The sequence below is a fragment of the Pinus tabuliformis genome, chromosome 9 (genome assembly GCF_031772625.1).
Source record: "Pinus tabuliformis cultivar Carrire ecotype Pingquan chromosome 9, CPIR1, whole genome shotgun sequence".
NCBI lineage: Eukaryota > Viridiplantae > Streptophyta > Pinopsida > Pinales > Pinaceae > Pinus > Pinus tabuliformis.
This window is the reverse complement of record NC_142307.1, coordinates 1,512,489,208-1,512,507,430: the sequence shown is the minus strand read 5'-3', so window position 1 is coordinate 1,512,507,430 and position 18,223 is coordinate 1,512,489,208.

Sequence of the window (18,223 nt, the reverse complement as noted above, 5' to 3'; positions counted from 1 at the left end):
TTCAGAACTCTGTGATCAACTTTCAATGTTTGCAGTCAACTGTCGAACTCTGCGGTCAACTCACAAAAACTTTTGTCAACAGGAAAAACTAAACCCTAGGTCCCAACCACATGGAGAGAGTGTCATGTGTGATTGGAACCCTTCAACCGCACACATAGGCCTGCATGCTTGCGGTTGTGACTGAAAATTGCATGTGTCATGCCTATAGTTCGAAGTGATAACTCTAGCACACATGCGAGCTTTGGACCCTGCAATCTCGGACTTGTGTGAGAGAACTTTCAATGGACTATCTCACACATGTGCGAGCGAAAGAAAGGAATAGAAATAGAAGGATGATCCAAGATGATTGTCAGAATGAGGATCACTTGACTTATATTTATAACCTTCTAAGGGTGACCAATTTATCTTAATTTTTTTTAAGTCTATATTGTTCTTTATTTTGATAATTGCATTTCATTATTTCTATATTAAATTCACCCTACAACATCATAACATTATTTAGATTTACATCATTATTCAACAACATATACAATTATATAGAGAGAACAATATCATCAATGAGGCGGAATATAAAGGAACAATACAAGAAAATCATTCACACATAGAGACATCAAGATTTGCAGGAGACCAGGGAAAAACCCTCTACGGAGAAATCCATTTCAAATTCTTCTTCTTCTTAGATTTTCATTAAATGATTCAATAAAAAATAGTACAATGATCCATATATTCAACGATAAACCTATCCAGCAAAATCAACTAAACGATATCCATAAGATGAACCTAACAATGCTAATACTCAAAACCCTAATTCAGATGTTTTGTGATCAACTGTCAATGTGTGTAGTCAACTATCGAACTCTGCGGTCAACTGACGAAAGCTTCAGTCAATAGGAAAAGCTAAACCTTAGGTCCCAGCCACATGGAGAGAGTGTCATGTGTGTGACTGGAACCCTTCAACCGCACACATAGCCCCGCATGCCCGTGGTTGTGATTGAAAATTGCATGTGTCATGCCTACGGTTGGAAACCAAAACCCTAGCACACATGTGAGCTTCGGACCCTGCAACCTCGGACTTGTGTGAGCGAACTTTCAATGGACTATCTCATACCTATGCGAGCGAAAGCAAGGAATAGAAATAGAAGGATGATCTAAGATGATTGTTAGAATGAGGATCACTTGACTTATATTTATAACCTTCCAAGGGTGACCAATTTATCTTAATTTTTTTAAGGCTATATTGCTCTTTACTTTGATAATTACATTTCATTATTTCTATATTAAATTCACCCTACAACATCATAACATTATTTAGATTTACATCATTATTCAACAACATATGCAATTATATAGAGAGAACAATATCATCAATGCAGCAAGATATAAAGGAACAATAGAAGAAAATCATTCACACATAGAGACATCAAGATTGGCAGGAGACCAGGGAAAAACCCACTGCGGAGAAATCCATTTCAAATTCTTCTTCTTCTTAGATTGTCATTAAATATTCGGCAAAAAATAGTACAATGATCCATATATTCAACCATAAACCTATCCAGCAAAATCAACTAAACGATATCCATAAGATGAACCCAACAATGCTAATATTCAAAACCCTGATTCAAAAGTTTGTGATCAACTATCAATGTCTACAGTCAACTGTCGAACTCTATGGTCAACTGATGAAAACTTCGGTCAACAGGAAAAACTAAACCTTAGGTCCCAACCACACGGAGAGAGTGTCAAGTGTGTGACTGGAACCCTTCAATTGCACACATAGGCCTGCATGCTTGCAGTTGTGAATGAAAATTGCACGTGTCATGCCTACAGTTAGAAACCAAAACCCTAGCACACATGCGAGCTTCGGACCCTGCGATCTCGGACTTGTGTGGGAGAACTTTCAATGGACTATCTCACACCTGTGCGAGCAAAAGCAAGGAATATAAATAGAAGGATGATCCAAGATTATTGTCAGAATGAGGATCACTTGAATTATATTTATAACCTTCCAAGGGTGACCAATTTATCTTTTGTTCCGACCTCATCAAATATGCACATGTGGGACTTAATTCAAAAATACACTTTCCCTTGTCCAAATTGAGTGCTTCAATAATCAAAATTGGTCCTCTTGGAAAGAGGAATCTTGTCCCATAGTTGGAATTTGTCACAGAGCTGCTAAATTAAAATTCCCTCTCAGCTAGGGTGAAATTCGAACTGCATCATGTAATCATCGTAAGTATCATGTTATCAAATCTCAAGAATCTCGTCATTAAATGTCATCACTACTCATCTTGGTTCCTTTATTCTTATCTCTTGATTGTTCCTGCTCATATGTTAAACATTATCGAATCTAAAAGAAGAAAATCTTGACATCAAAGGGGAGCCCAAGCTACCACCCTCTGTCCATCAGGGAGCCATTTCTACCACCCGAAATTGTTGACAACAGGGAGGCTAATGCTACTACATGGGAAATGTCAGTGGGGAGCCAATCTATGACTCGTATAAACATTAGAGAACCTAACTAAATCCAGAGCAACATCAAGGAGCACATCTCAACTTGAAACCACATTGGGGAGCTTAGTCTCAACCCAGAATCTCATAGGGGAGAAATTCATCTCCAACCCCATATCGAGCAAGAGGTGATATAGGGGAGAAAATCTCAACCTATCCTATTTCCCATTCATCTTCCCAACAATATCCCTGAAGATTCATGTGATAGAACACCTGCATCATAATCAACTTAGACTGTACAACTGCAAGTACACTCTCAACTCGTTGGCCAAACAAGGAGAAATAATCCAAACAAGCCCATAATTTTACTTTAGTGGAAAGTATTTAGTTATGCGAGTAAATTCATGTTTCTTAAGTGTAACATATTTTTCAAAAATGCTTGCTGAAGGAGCTACGCAACCCTAGCTAGCAAATTCAGCAAGAAGCATGTAGCAACTCGCAGCTGCCCCTCAACGGCCTCCTACTGTTGGGGCTTGAGCACCATGGATGCATTAGAGGATGGAGAGCCTCTTTTAGATCAACAGCAAGAAAATGAAGGAACATCAAAAGCTTTTGCCTCTTTGATTTCTGCAATGGGCCTGGCAAAAAACAGACCAATAGTCACTAAATTTGTTAAAAGATTGGAAGATATCCTTGAAATCTCACTCCCTCCTACCCTTCCTCGTAGAGCAACACTTTCTCTGGAGGAGCGTGGATTAGTGGGGCAATTCACTGGGTTATGACCATCGCCCAAAACTATGTAAAAATGGGTAGACAGGAACTGGACTGCATTAATAGATGGGAAAATCTCAATCAGGTTTTGTGGAAGAGGTTACTTCACCTTCCACTTGGAAACCAAGGAGGATTGAGATCTGATATTTAGGAATGGACCTTATTTTATGGATACCAGGGGTTTGTATCTAAAGAGATGGATGCTGGATTTCAACCAAGAAATGGATGTTCCTAATGCCATCCCTGTTTGGGTTAGACTACCACACCTTCCCCTTCACTGTTGGGGGAATGATTAAGTTAAAGCCATAGGAAATGCAGTTGGGAAATATATAGACAGGTGTGAGCCAAAGGAAAATATGCATGCATGCGCTGAAATCTGTGTAGAAGTGGATCTTGGGAAAGGGCCACCAAAATCCATCAAAATCAAAGTGGATCAGTGGATGCACATAAAACATCTGGATTATGAACAAATCCCCTTCAAATGCAAGGTATGTCACGAATACGGTCATTTTGAAAACATATGTACAAAAAAAAGACAATGAAAATGAAAACGGTGAAGACCCGGAAAACAAATGGGAACAGGTTAAAAGAAAGAAGACAGTCCACAAACAACCAAATTTATTCCTCGCAACCCTCCACATCCTCTGATCTCCATCCTCCATCACCAAAAGTTAATAACCTTCTTGCTAGCCCTAACCCTTTTGAGCCTCTGGATCCTTTAGCCCCCCCATCCCCTGGACTAATATCTAGATCCAAATCCAAATCCCCACAACATACCCCCAATCCCCCCTCATCCCCTCTGGTATCAAACACTCATACCCATCCCCCCCCTTAGTAGACAGAATCCTAACCAGAAAGCAAACAAAGGAAGTACCCCCAAATGTAGAATACCAAAAAAAATCAGGAAGAAAGACAAACAAAGGAATCATGGATGAAGTAGCAGCAAAGGAAATGGCATTAGGAACACAACAACCTATGGAAACCCTCTTAGGAAGGAGTACAAGAAACAGCGAAAAAATCCAGCAAAGAGGGAAAAGAGCCATGCACCACCCAATAAGAAAATAATGATAGTGATCTCCTAGAATTGCAGAGGAATGGGATCGTCCATCAAAGAAAATTCCACAAGAGACATTCTGGCAAAAGAAAACCCAGGAATCCTTATGATTCAAGAGACAAAAACAAACAGCGAAGAAACTGAAAATATATAAAAAAAAAAAAATCAAAAATTATGAAGGGGAAGCAATACAGGCAACATGAGCGTCAGGAGGTATATGCACAATATGGAAAAAAGGAACTTGGGAATTAATAAGATACAAAAAAGATCAGCACTAGATCCAAATGGATCTAATGCAAATTAGTACAAAAGAGAAGTACAATGTCATAAATATATACGCCCCAAATCACTACAAGGAAAAAGAGCAATGTTGGGATACCTTAAAAGAAGCACTAAAAGAAGTGCAAGGTGGGAAAATAATACTAGGAGGAGATTTAAATTTGGTAAGAAGCATAGAAGAAAGGTTTGGAGGAACATATCACACAGACCCATCCAGGGATATTCTAGAAGAATAATGGAACAACACAATTTGATATATATCCCGCCAAACAACGGGAAATACACTTGAAGCAATAAAAGAGTGGGCAAAAGTAACATAAAAGAAAGGATGGATAGAATTCTGATACAAGAAAACATAGTAGCAGTGCACAACTCCATAAAATGAAAAATTTTACATACCACAGCATCTGACCATAAACTAGTGATAATAGTCATTGGCAAAATGGAAAACCAGGGTCCGCTCCCATTTAGATACAACTCAATTTGGGACAGCAACAGATAAATTAGCGAATTAGTCAAGGAAGCATGGGAGACAGGAGTAATAGGATCACCACAGTATATTTGGGAAACAAAATTTAAAACTACAAGAATCAAATTAAAGGAATGGGCAAGCGAAAATGAAATAAAAAAGAAAAAAAGAAAAGAAAAAAGAGTTACAGCAAAAAATGGATAGCATGCAAACTGAAAAAGAAAACAAAGAAGAAAGCAAGCAAGATTATCTAAGAGAGAAGGAAATATTTTGGGAAATATATAGGGAAAACAGGAAAGAAGAAAAAGAGGCAAGATTGAAATCCAGAAGTTTGTGGCTCAAGGCAGGGGACAAAAACACATCATTTTTCTATAACACAATGAAGATAAGAAGAGCAAGAAACCAAATAGAAAAAATTCAAGTCGAAAGCCAAGAGGTCAAAGGAGTGGAGGAACTAAAAAACTCAGCCTATCAGCACTTTAAAAACTTACTTTCAGCCAACGAAAAATGGTTGAAAGTGAAGATTTCTTAAAGAACACAATTTTTTTATTTTAAAAGATCAAAATGCAGCAATGTGCAAGGATCCCACAGAAAAAGAGGGAGTGGCGACCATATCGAGCCTACATCCGGACAAAGCCCCAGGGGCAGATGGTTTCACAATAGCATTCTATAGATTTCATTGGCATACCATCATAAAGGATTTCTTAAGAATGGTGAAGAATGTTTTCAAAAAAGAAAATAGGAGGCAACACAAAATCCTCCTACCTTGCTCTAATCCCAAAGGACGTAAACCCCTCAACTTTCAACAGGTTTCGCCCTATCTCTCTCTGCAATTCAACGTATAAGATAATAACAAAAATAATTGCAAATAGAATCAAGGAAGTACTTCCAATAATCATATCTGAAAATCAAGGAGGATTCGTGCCTAATAGGCAAATCATAGATAATGTAATTATTGTACAGGAAGTGGTACACTCCAGTATGCTAAGGCAAGAAAAAAGCCTCATAATCAAACTATATATGGCAAATGCATTTGACAGGGTCAGTGACCCATATCTAATGGTTGTCCTCCAGAAACTTGGTTTCTCAAGAGAAATAGTGGAATTCGGATTTTCCACAGTGTTCATGTTTTGAAGTCGACTCGAAACGTCGACTTCAAAACATGAACACTGTGGAAAATCCGAATTTCATTCAAAAATCACACCACAGTAATTTGCAAACTAAAATAGTGGAATTCATACAGGCATGCATTACTACTCCATGGATTGCCTCCGTCATAAATGGAAGGCCCAATGATTTCTTTCAAAGCACAAGAGGCCTTAGGCAAGGTTGTCCTCTCTCCCCCTTCCTATATATTATAATGGCGGAAACATTAAGCAGGGCTCTGGAAAATCAAAGAAAGGAAAGAAATATCACAGGGATTAGAATAGCAAAAGGAGTAAAAACAATAAACCACTCACTCTTTGCTGATGACACATTGTTGCTGGGAGGGGCATCAACAATAATAGCAAGGAGGTTCAAAAAAGTTATGGATGATTTTTTATAGGTTTTAGGTGGGCTACTAAATAATACAAAATGCAGGATATATGGATGGAATACCCCTCCTAGAACTATGCAAAGGATTTCACAAATCTTAGACATCCCTATACAGGAAAAATGGACACACTTCTTTTATCTGGGACTTCCAATCTCAAAAGAGAACATGAAGACAGAAATATGGACTAAACAAATTGAAAAAATGAAAAACAAAATACAAAGTTGGGGTATGATGTGGCTGAATATGGCAGGCAGGGTAATTCTAATCAAAGAACTCCTTGCAGCACTATCTATCTACCAATATGCCATAATCATGGCCCTAGCAAGTGCCCACAAACAAATGGAGCTAATCTTAAGAAGCTTTCTGTGGCAGGGGGGAAGCAAGAAAACAAAAAATTTAGCCTGGTCAGGTGGGAGCAAGTAGTGCTACCTTATGAGCAAGGAGGCCTATCAATACGGATACCTGGGCTTATGAATGCAGCACTGGGAATGAAAATAGTGTGGAGACTAATTACAAGAAAATAGAGCTCGTGGAAAAAGAATCTTATATCAAAATATATGGATGGAACCAGGAAAAGACTGCTTAATGGAAATATCCAAATAAGACAATGTACCCAGGTATGGAAGATGGTTAAGAAAACAACTCCATTAATGAGTAGATATATTTCTAAAATCCCAGGCAATGGAAAAGCAATTTCAATTTGGGAGGACAGAATCATGGGCAAAGAACCACTACAGACTCATCTAGAAATTGAAGACATACAAGAGTGGATGAAAGATAAAGGTTTCAATACTTTACACTCTGTCTCTCTATGGAATCAAAAGGAGTGGCAAGATTGGAAAAGCTTAGCAATTTCGACAAATCTGGAAGGCCAATGGATCAAAATTAGGTAGCTCTTAAAAGGGGCAGCGCCAATCCACTTTGATGAGGAATATTCTTATCTCTGGGACCCAAGCGGTGGACATTACACAATTAGGTCTGGATATAAAATCCTTCAGGAACAACCAAATCAACAAGACTAGGATTCTTGGAAAATAGCATGGAAATTAGAAAGTCTGCCTAAGATCAAAATTTTCATCTGGACTCTTTTAAAAGGGAGAATATTGACCAGTGATAACTTAAGAAAAAAAGCCTTCAAGGCCCAACATGATGCCCATTATGCATGCAGGCTGAAGAAAATATTCAACACTTATTCCAAGAATGCGCCTTTGCCAAAGAATGTTGGCAGCAGATGATAAGTCCATTGGAAATAAGAATACATTTTGAAAAGCCCTTACCAGAATTTCTTCAAACCCTTGAGAAGGCCTATCCATACATAACAAAGAAGAAAGTCACAATTCAGAGAATATGGAAGTGCATTCCAGTAGTTCTATGTTGGCAAATTTGGTTGAAACAAAATAAGTGCATTTTCAAAAATCAAATTCCAGGGATAGGGAAGACCCTCTCAAAAATGTGGGGATTAACTTCTGAAATCCTCAATGTCAAAGGAACAGAACCAACAGATTATAACACTCTTCAATAGGAAGAGAGAGATTGGCTCAGCAAAGCCATAATAAATAATAATGGACAAAAAGGACACAAGAAGATAAACTCAGGAAATATATGAAAAATAAGAATGAGTGAAGAGGAACTGACAAACTGGAGGAAAAATCAGAATATATACTATCTATACTTTGATGGGGCCTTAAAGCATAACCCAGGAAAGGCAGGGGCAGGGGGAATAATCCTAGATCCTGATGAGAAAGAAAAGGTCACATATGAATGGGGATTGGGACAAATCTCAAATAATAAGGCAGAAGCATACAACTTGCTGATGGGAACAAGAATAATAAAAAAAATAGAAATTCAAAATCCTGTCATAATAGGAGACTTAGCCATAATAATAGAGGCAATGGCAAGAAACAAAAATCCAAGCAATGAGTTCATGAACAGAATTCTTAGAAGAATCAGGAAGAACTTGGAAGGCTCTGGCAATGTAATCTTCAAACATGTCTTGAGAATTCACAATCAATAGGTGGATTATTTTGCAAACCAAGCAGTGGAAAAAAATGAAGGGAATGTTTGTGAAAGCCAAGAAGAATATCACAACTCTGTTCCTTAATGAGAAACAAAAATCACAAGTATAAATCTCACTAAAATCAAGGAAAAATCATAAGGATAAAAACAATAAATCAAAAAACAACAGTTAAAAAGAAACAAAGGACACATCATTTCAGTAACAACCAGGAAATCACGGGAATGCAAAGGAAAATCCATGAAACTTCAGACTCTAGTATGAGAAACAGCAGGAAGGAAGAATGCAATCATGGTCACAAGAACCACGTTGCAAACTATTTCATCGAAGGCAGGTTTCAGGCGGCATTAAAGCACTATAAGAATAGAGGGTGCATTCACAAAAAATTTGCAAAAGCAACCTTAGTGAAGAAATCTTCATCTTCCATGTTAGTATAGAGGTACTTTGGTTTCATAGCCCCTTCCTGCCTTCTATAATAGTGCACAGTGTTATCTTTGTGAAGCATGCAGACTTCATTTTAAGCCCCCTCCCCTATTCTTACCCAGCTCACTCACCCCATATCCTTTCATTCCCTTCTCTCCCTCCACTCAGCAACCCTTTGTAGTGTAAAGCCCCTCTGAGCATCCACGCCTCCCATCTGCCCCTCCCTTTACCTCAGCCCTACTCCATCACTGTTATGTCGAGATTTCGGTCCTCCATCAATTATGTCGTTCTCTAGGACCCCATTTCTATCGAAATACAAAGGAAAAACATGAACGAGTGCTTAAACTGGACTTCAAAAAAGCTTTCAATCGCTCCTATATCTATCGCTGGGTCTGCTCTCTCAAGCCTTTTCTGCAGCGCTATTCTCTCCTCTCTCCAATCTGTGATCAAATCTGGATCGTTGATCTAGCACTTGATCCAATGCCCATCAATAGCCTGTCCAACCAAACTTGTGTGACTCTCCTCCATTGTCGATCTGTCCTCAATGGATCTGACGATTCACATCAATATCGGGCCGACATCAAGCCCGGAGATTACCCGCCCGAAAAGCGGTTTTCTTTCTCTCCTCCCCTACTACGTGTCGCTCGGTTAGTGGAATCAAGCGACCAACCCTTTTAACCACTCACAGTTTTTTCTCTGCCCAAAATACCACCTCCATTTATAAACCTGCCTCTCTCCTTGGTTATTGTTCAGACTTGTTCGCGCGCAATGATTGTAGATTTTAATCATCGACGGCTACAACGGTTCCTCCAAACTCCTCTTCCACCAGCACCTTTGGTTAATATCCACCATCCATCCCATGATTCTGAACTATGTGACTTAATCTTAGTTGTTATTAATCTGATAACCTCGTTCGTTGATTCCAATGGTTTCTGTGTTCGACAAAAGGAAAGTAGTCAACATCAGCAGAAGAAGAAGTACCTCAGGTAATACAAATTCAAGGAAGCACAACAAAACAAGGAGCAGAATGCAAATCCAAAGGAAGAACAAGAAAACAAATCAAATGGAATCACAGTGGCATATTAGAAAAACATTAGCACAAGCAATGAAGGAGAGAACTCGGTCAAATATGAAAAGTAGAACCAGCCAACTTAGGAGAAAACAATCTACAAGCCATGAAAAACTGTCAAAGAATCCATGACATGTAAATTTCTCTATCTAGTAGGTTAGTTTGTTAGGCAGTACACTAGAATACTCATAAAAATACATGAATTCTTGAACACTAGCCTAGGAGAAGAGACTACGTTCCTATCTCATGGCTTAGATGTTTATCATTTTACAATCATTTGTAATAGTAGCTTACTCCAACAAAGATTTTGATAATATATCAACTACCCGACCTTGTTAAAAAAATAATCCCAACAAGCTGAGCTTGTGAGTATGACGCCAACTGGGGTATACTTTACAAAGACCAAGATAGAGGATAATCCTCTCCAACCCTATGGGTAACAAATAGGGGAGTAACATCTATGACCCTATTGTCTTGAGATCCCTAAACCCCAAGAGCCCTCTATCTCAATTCCTCAACCCGGGAACTCAAACATGGGGGAAAAGTTGGCTTAGTGTTCTTCATCGGTCCTGCTTTCTATAGATCATAAACATATCATCATGCTCATATATGGTACCATCTTAATCATCATGTCTCAATAACAACAGTCTCCTATTTTATGCAGGACATCAAATCAAATATTATGTTAGAACAAACATATAAATCACAAAAGAATCCTTATTCATGCTCCCTTTGACAAAGATACCAACCACAAGCCTAATCTTGTTTTGCACAACAACATTCGCTGAAGATATCTTAGTCCCAGCTATATACGAGATTCTCTACCAATCGAATCCCATTCATTTTATCACAATGTATCCATCTCATATCCAAAGCCTACTTAAGGAGCTCTCCAAAGAGCTTCTTCAACTTGCCTCATAGCTAGTCACACCAAAAACATCATACTCAACCTTGGTTGTGCTTAAAGCTATAGACTTTTCATCCAAGAATATGATGGTATATATCATACTAAGGCAACACCTAGATGTGATTATATCATCAACAATGATTCTAATCAACATAAGTACATCCATGTAGCCACATATCATAGGAAGAATATCTGAGACCAAAAATTGATTGTCCCAAGCAAATATCTCGAAGGGTGCTTGGTGGAACCTAAATGCGTATGAAGCATCTCAATCAAGTTTTATGCAAAACACACACACATATATACAGATGAGAGTTCACGTACATCAATGCTTCAATCAAATATTGGTTGCCAAGTTAGATTCAACAATATCTCTTCATAACTTCTTGAAATTCAATTGGAGTATCCAAGGATTCACATTTACGCTTTCTTTAATAACATCACAATATAGATTTATTTTCCCAACTCTAGAATGTAATTCATCATGCTATGATTCTTCGTTTCAAACTTCAGAGGCCAGCTCCCTCTTACTTTGATCATCAAAGGCTCATTACTTGTCAATAATAGACCATCAACATATAAAACCAAAATCAAAGTCATAACTTGGACCACTTTTGAAGTAAAGGTTTGGATTGGCACATCTTACTATCTTCACCGGATAACTTTCAATGCGAACATACTAGGTGTAGGTTTAACTCTATAAAGAAATTACCTACAGACAAATTCTAAAAACATAAAATAAACAATGACGAGGATATAAAAGAAATACACAGATATTTCTGCTAGATCCCAAAACTAGGACTACCAGATTGATTTTTCATTATGTTCCTTTCAATGTGTCAATACATATATATACATGTCGAAGCATTCATAAACCCCAATACATTAACCTTCCATTAGAACATAATCATAGTTTCCTTTACCATACCTACAAAATACCATGGGCAGAAAACGATAATGCCCAAAACAATGTGCAAAACCCATGCACAAAACCATAGGTAGGTCCACCCACCTAATATATGGTCCACACACACAACACCGGACATGCGAATAATCATGGAAATAACATAACACACACCCAACACTACGCTCGGGGAGCTTGCTTCATATAATGCTTTTTATAAACATAACACTTGACTAAACCAATATGATTAGCCTTACATAAATCAATATTGTGTAATCAAATTAACTAAGTTGGCTTATCAACCCTTAGATGTCAGGACAAAACTAATATCAAAATCATTAAATTTTATGCCAATATCCTTGTGACAAACTTTTTGAACAAAATGTTAGGTGGAGCTCACATTCAAATAACAAGTTTCAACAACCTTTTATTTACCAAGAATTATCCAATCTAATTTTGTCAAGCCATCCTTATGTTCTTAACATGAATCATTTCTGCCACTAAATATGAATGGATACATCAAGGATAAGTCATACAAGTTTCATGCATATAACGAGAATGAGTAATATAAGTTCCATCCATTCATTGTGATATTACTTCATACTGAATCAAAATTGTTTATGTTTCAACCATTGTGCCAAAGAGAATGAGATAATACAAAATCATTATTGAATACCAATATTAGTCACTTAAGGTTACTATGCTCACATAGCACTGTCATCAAGGAAAATCATCAGATTTTAAGTCAGATCATTAGTCATCAAGTCAAAACCCTAATTTATCATCTTTGTGAATTAAATGAATCCATAAGCCAAAAACACCTGAAGCATCATGCCAATGTTCTAAAGCATATTTAAAAGCATCATATCAAAACTCCAAACATTGCTTATCTATACCAATCATCCAAATCTTGTCAAAACCTTGCAATTGTTATCAAATATTGTCATACATTAGCTTCAATGGATAAATCATAATGACATATTGATATGCATATTCCACTCACCTGCAAAAAAAAGTTTAATCAACACATTCACATTCTTTCTAGTAAGTCAAATATTAAAAGATTCTCTACTCATAGAACTTTTTGATGTCTGCTCCATATCTGTAGGACTGTCATATTGCTTGGGCACTCTTAATTTTATGCATAAATCTTCATTTTTGTGACCTATAGGCATAATCGCACCCATAGGCTTTCTTAAGCATGGTTGAGAGGTTGAAACCACACTCTTATGCTTACTTCTATGTGGTTGCAACTTAGAGTAAGGTGTTGTAGCGGCTACAACCACCCTCCAAAATTTTGCCTTAGCTTCGTTTTGGAGCCTCCCTACCAACTTTCTACAACAACTTCTCTTGCTTCATCAAGTACACAAGCTTTAGTGTTTTTCTTTCGTAAAGGCAACTTGTCGATCACAGGTTGTTCATCCAGACTTGGTCTAGCTGTAGGCTGAGTAGCTCCCCCAAGAAATTGTGCAATTCTGGAGGGAAACTAGCTTTCCCTTTAGAAATTGAGCAATCTTATTTGGCAGTGAGTTGGGCTCCAGAATTGTGCAATTCTACCAGTCAACCCTCACAGTGAAATTTGCGCAATTTTCCCCAGCAAGGCTGCTCAGCCCAGAATTTGCACAATCTGGGCAACAGTCAACTGCTCTACCCATAAATTGTGCAAATCTCCTAGGCAGCTAGCCCAACTCCTAGCCATAAATGCGCATTTCCCTCTAGCAGTTGGGCAACTTCATGCATGACTAGTTTGGTTGACTAGTTCCACTCGAGACTAAGGAAACTTGACTTGCATGTATGGCTTTCTTTTTCTTGGAATAGAAAAAGGCAACATGCAAAAGGCATCTGATGATTTAGGGAGATTTTTTTAGCAACTAGAGGTTACAGGCAAAGTTGTTTTAGCAACTTTCCTCCAAGTATCGTTTTTTCCTAGATTTGTGCCATGCACGTCATGAGCTAAAAAATTATTTATTCGACACATCTGAGCTCATTATTTCACATCGATCTTGGAGCTCTGACATCCCAGAGCACATCTAGGACTCTTCAACACATCTAGCTTAGCTATTCATGGGTAAGTGGCCTCAACTTTTCTTTTCCATTATTTCTGTTGCTTTTTGTGTTTTCACTTGTGTGAGTGTTGTTTTCTTGATTTATTTGAATGCTTGATTTTGTTTACATGTATACTGGCTTTTCCTAGCACTCTTTCAGTTTTCGTTGCTATCTCACTACTGTCACATGCATGAAACTATTTTTCACGAATGGTCGCCAATTCGATGACTCGCTTCACCCACATGCATGTTGATCTGTTTAATGAATCTTTCATTCATGTTTGCATGCAATGTCAATCACTTTTTCTTTCACTTAGTGTCACCATGCATTCACTTTCATATTTTCATTTAGTTGCCTGTCGACAAGTCTAGCCAACCTTGGCCCGGACTGTGCCCTCATCGACACAATATTATACAATTTGGGGAAGGAAGGCTCTGTCTTCCTTCCTAGAAATGTGCATTTCTACCTAGGCACTATCCTCCAAGACTGTTTTGCACATTTTTGAGGGACAGTGTCTATTGGTCCAGAAAATTGCGCAATGTAGTCCCTGAGCCTGCAGTCACTCCCAGCTAGAATTGCGCATTGCACAGTCCCAGCAGTGAGTAGCCAGTCTGGATTGCACATTGCACAGATCTAGTAGCTAGTCTTGCCTCCCATATAGCCCAGACTACCTTTCTCATAGTTCTCATAGCTAGTCACCCAACCTCCTAGAAGAAATTGTGTAATCTTTCATATCAGTTCCCCAGGTATGTGCTATGTTATTCCCCGAATTTGCTTTGGTTTTCGCTGACATATTTCTTGCCATGCATGTTGCTTGTCTCCAGATCTTTCATATGTTCATCTGCCTCTTAGCAATACAAGATCAATGGATTCCAAGGGAGCGAGATCATAGGACACAGACAGAAATGTAGCTGGAGCAACAATTGAGCGAGTTTCCTCTAGTCTTTTGATCTATGAAGATACACAGTTGTTTCTAGATAAGGACATCAAGACGAAATGGCAAGAGGTCAATGAATCATTCACAAGAACTTTTGAGGAAGGCCTCGAAGACCGTCAGGTGTATGTGAACATTCACAAGTCCAGCTTGTACTGGATTGCATGTAGATACCCCACGTTCCCATGCATAGACATGATACACTAGATCGTCTCCCACACTAATCCTGAGATGATTACCTTGAGCATTGTTAGTAAGACGAAGCTTGCAACCTTATGGGCACCAGACTATGATGAGACGTATCAGATGTCAGAGCCTGTGACTATCATGAAGACTACCTTCAGCTTACCCAACATCAGTTCTAACTCCAGAGACATTCTGAATAACTCGCTAAATGAGCCGACTTGATTCAGGTTGACACCTAACCAGATCTACAAGATGAAGATATCGCAGAAGGCATATCAATACTTGGTCATATTTTCATGTAGACTGTATGGCCAAGAAAGCACAGAAACCTTCCCACAGAGTTGGGTGATCGCGCTGGACCAACTGGCCAAAGAAGGAAAACCATGTAATTGGTTTGGCTTGTTGGCTCATCAGCTGAATGAACAAGTAACGAAGGCTCGACAGTCACCCGGAGGTATGCATGTAGAGATTTACATGTCCACCTACATCTTATATGCAATCTGTGCCCGATAGGAGTTCTCGGGTGTTATGCTCCTATACCAATAGGTGTCATATTTCATGATTGACTTGATGAGCTACGAATATGTTCATACCTTTCCTTGTTGCAAAGTTTTTCCATATTGTCAAAAAATAAAAAAATTTAAAAAATGTAAAGAGGGTATACCCTAAAAGAAAAATCAAAGGGTGAAAAGAATAAAATGGTCAAAAAAAAAAAAAGGTGAAAGAAAATGAACCCCACCAAAAGAAAGACCAAGGAATGTGTGCAAGTCTAAATGACACTAATTTTTACTCTTATGTAATAAACAAATTGTGTGCAACTTGTAACCTATGCCAGAATTGATGAACAATCAAACACCTTAAGCTTGTCTGGTTCATATTTTCAATTTTAGGTTTTAGAGATAGAGAATAGAATTTGACCAAATTGTTTAATCTTAGCAGATAAGTAGATAGGTAGAGTGAATAAAAGGAGATCAATAGAAGATCAACAGTTTAATCTAAGCCCTTGGATGTAATAAGGTTAGACTTAAATAGATTTCTACATGTAAAATAAAAAATGTGATAAGGGTTTGCCAGTCCAAGTGCACCCTAATAAAGAAGAAAAAAATGTCAGGCTAAAGTAGGTAGGGTAGGTAGATGATGTTGCAGAATTACATGTGAGGGATAATGTCTCTAAATGTGTGAATTTTCACTTTCATCACAAGTGCAAGGCAGAATTACACTTGATGCATTTCAAGCAAGATAAGGTCAAATAATTAACTCCCTTTCTCATTTTTCCCTAAAGTTTTCACTAATTCCCCATAAAGTACTAAGGTCTTTGAAAATTAGAGGGCCTCAGAGAATTTCTCTAACTTTTGGAGGGACCAGATCCTCGGCCCAATAATTTAAAAGCCTAAGTACTTAAAATCATCATTCATTCACTCTCATAATTTTTTTCCTAAGTAAAATCCTACTTTACTTAGGAAAAATAAAGAATATCACATAAAAACTCCTTTTTCACTCAAGCCTAAGTTAAATACTCATCCTAATGTTTTACTTAGCACTTTTTACATTTACATGGTCATATTATCTATTAACCTATGTATTATATAAATCCTGCACAATATTACCTTTTTCTGTATTATTTAAATATATTAAAATCCCCAAATTATTATATACCCTGCCCCCGATTAGTTATAACCATAAACACGTTTAGAAAGGATTAATGAATTAATCTGTGATTCATTAACATCCTAATTTCCCCACTCTGCAAAATGGGATTAATTAACCCTCATGGTTAATTAAGAACCCTCCCCAACCAATTATATCACTCCCAATATGATTAAAAAAGATTTTAATTGTGTCGGGCCCACTTCCATTAAACTACACCGTATCGCGCCTCCCGTCAGCTGTCTGATCGCGCCTCCATCATCCAACAGCCATAAGTGATATCGCACACCACTTTGTGACTGCGCGTTAGCACGTGATCACAAAGCGGGTTTTGCACAGTACCCTGCCACGCGTTGCAAAACCTATGGGATCGCTGGCTCCCGACCGAAACCCGCCCGTCTCCAAAGGTGGTGTGATCACATACCACTTACTACCCCCTGCATGTGACAAAACGTCCTTTCCTGCTTACGTCATCTGCCTGAATAATAAAATTCCCACCACCTTTGACTTTGTTAATAAAACCAACAAAGTGTCATTTTCTCTGTTATTCTGTACTGCAACCGTGCTCCCATGCAAACAACGTTCAGGTCAACTGTCCAAGCTTTCGAATTGCCACCCTGCCAAGAAAATTGCAGCTAAAGCAGCCAGAACCCGTTAGTCGCCGTCAGCACCTGTTATTACTCTGTTCATTCCCAAAATATAGGTATTTAGCCGATTTCCGCCGAAACCCTACAAGTTTGATTTTACAGTATGAAATCCACAGAGAAAGGCAAAATTCATTGCAAATTCAGTCTTTATTTTGCCAATATAAATTCCTAGACTAGTTAATTTGCCCATTTTTCACCAAAAACCCAAAATTCCTTTCTGAATCCTAAAGAACCAAAAATGGAAACCCTTGTGGCTTTGTCTGTTGCACCCATGAATGTCCCTCATAAAGACTTAGACTATCTGCCTCTTGTAGATAAATAATTTTAGATAAGAGACTTATCGAGTGACATAAACCACTTGAAAGTTTTTTGCCAAGTCAGAAACCAATACCTAAATGGCTTAGATATCCTGGGACTATGTGTTACACAAAAATATCGTCACCATGACTATTTGCAGTCAGTATGGGTCTATCATCACTTGTATTGTCCTCCTAAGCAAGTCTCAGACCTCAGCTCTTCAAGTCAAGCTTTGAAAATGAGAGAAAGACATTGAAAATCAACAAAGCTCTGGTTCCGCACTTTCTCTCACTGTTGCCTGCGGTCCCGCACCCCCTGTTCACAAAAACTGCGGACCTGCCTGCTCTGTCCCTAAAGGAGTGGGTGCGGACCCCTGTGAAAGTAAAAAAGGCACAAGTTTATTCTAAAAAACTCACTTTGGGTTAATTCTAGATGATTCTAGAAGGAATTTTGACGTGGATTGTTCTCTCTTAGGTGGTTCATGCATCCCAAAAGAGAAGGAGCTAATCCCTTGATGAGAGGAGCTATCTCTTTGAAGGAGGGCTTTATCCCTTTGAAGGAGGACCTAGTAACTTCCCTCCATTGCACTAT